The sequence below is a fragment of the Myotis davidii genome, unplaced genomic scaffold, assembly GCF_000327345.1.
Source record: "Myotis davidii unplaced genomic scaffold, ASM32734v1 scaffold409, whole genome shotgun sequence".
Taxonomy (NCBI): domain Eukaryota; kingdom Metazoa; phylum Chordata; class Mammalia; order Chiroptera; family Vespertilionidae; genus Myotis; species Myotis davidii.
The window spans coordinates 471,587-473,379 of record NW_006374611.1 but is presented as its reverse complement, the minus strand read 5'-3'; the positions used below and the strand labels follow the sequence as shown (position 1 = coordinate 473,379).

Here is a 1,793-nt window from a genome sequence, read left to right as displayed (position 1 = left end):
AATTTGCATATTACCCTTTTATTATATACGATTGCCAGTGTGCATCATATGTACTGGCTGATCAGTCAGACGGATGGATGGTTGGCTGCTTAGCCTTTTATATCCTATATAATAAAAAGGTAATATGCAAATTGACCATAACACCCTCACAATATGGCTGCCTACAACCAGGCCAGCAGGGAGGACAGTTGAGGGCAACCAGGCTGGCAAGGGAGGTTAGTGAGGGGTGACCAAACGACTGAACAGCAGGTTGCGTGGGGCGTCCAGGCCAGTGGAAGGGGCGAGGGGCAACTTGCGTGGGGCGTCCAGGCCAGTGGAAGGGCCGTGAGGGACAACCAGGCTGGCAGGGGGTGCCGTTGGGGGCAACCAGGCTGGCAGGGGGGTGAGAGACAACCAAACGACTAAACAGCAGGCTACATGAGGCGACCAGGCTGGCAGGGGGATTAGTGAGGGACGACCAAACAACTGAACAAGCCAGCTGCGTGGGGCAACTAGGCTGGCAAGGCGGGCAATTGGGGGAGACCAGACCAGCGGGGGGGGGGACAGTAAGAGGCGACCGGGCTGGCAGGGGGGCAGCTAGGGGCGACCAGGCTAGCAGGGGAGTGCAGTTGGGGGCGGCCAGACAGGCAGGCAGGTGAGCGATTAGGAGCCAGTACTCCTGGATTGCGAGAGGGATGTCCCTTTGGGGGACAGGAGAGGGTGCAACTGGGCTGAGGGGATTCCCCCCACCCCCCGCACAAATTTCGTGCACCGGGCCTCTAGTATATAGATAATACTTAACTGGAAGGCACTATAAGTATGTTGCATACATTTTGTCATTTAATCCTTCAGAACAACCTTAATGTTTAAGTATTATTTTACCTACCTGCCAAGGAATGACACTGCATACCCACTACCAATTTCTGGATTATCTTAGTTACAAAACCTCAGCGAGACCCTACTATGAATCACTGCCTCAATGATGACTAGGCTCTTGTCATCTGCATCAGACACTAATGGCCTTGTTAAGCATTAAAAAAAAAACTACGGCAAAGATACTGATTTGAATGGCTAGAGCAGCCGTGGGCAAACTACGGCCCGCGGGCCGGATCCGGCCCGTTTGAAATGAATAAAACTAAAAAGAAAAAAGACCGTACCCTTTTATGTAATGATGTTTACTTTGAATTTATATTAGTTCACACAAACACTCTATCCATGCTTTTGTTCCGGCCCTCTGGTCCAGTTTAAGAACCCATTGTGGCCCTCGAATCAAAAAGTTTGCCTACCCCTGGGCTAGAGAATACTATTTCCTATCACTGTCCTGAGATAATAGATAAGGCTTTTCATAATAACGCCACAATCAATAACTTCCATCATTAACAGTTATTCCCCAAAATGCTCTTTAACCATGTTTACACTAAAAAATACTTTTAGCTTTTTCCACCATCTTGGATCCCGTGAAGGCCTGCTGGGAACAGGACTTCTAAAAGACAAATATGTCTGGAAGACTGTGGTCTTTGAAGGAATATTGTTTTTGAAGGATTAAATGACAAAATGTATGCAAGGAAAGGCCATTTTTGCAGGCTATAATGGGGGGAGGTCTCAGGAACAAGAGGGGGCACACAACTCTTCTTAAAACTGAAGGTGTTTATGCTTGAGATGAAACAATTCTATCTAAGCAGGAGATGTGTACAAAGCAAAGAACAACACAGTGACTGCTGGTAGCAAACCGAACAAAACCAGAGTAATCTGGGGAAAGGTAACTCGTGCTCATGGAAACTGTGGCACCGTTTGTCCTTAATTGCAAAGTCACA

General features: G+C 48.0%; 1 protein-coding gene across 1 annotated transcript in view; it reads right to left on the bottom strand.

The window, feature by feature from the left end:
* FANCM (Fanconi anemia complementation group M) overlaps positions 1 to 1,793 on the bottom strand; it is a 72,766-nt gene that overhangs the window by 69,666 nt on the left and 1,307 nt on the right. The window lies entirely within an intron of this gene.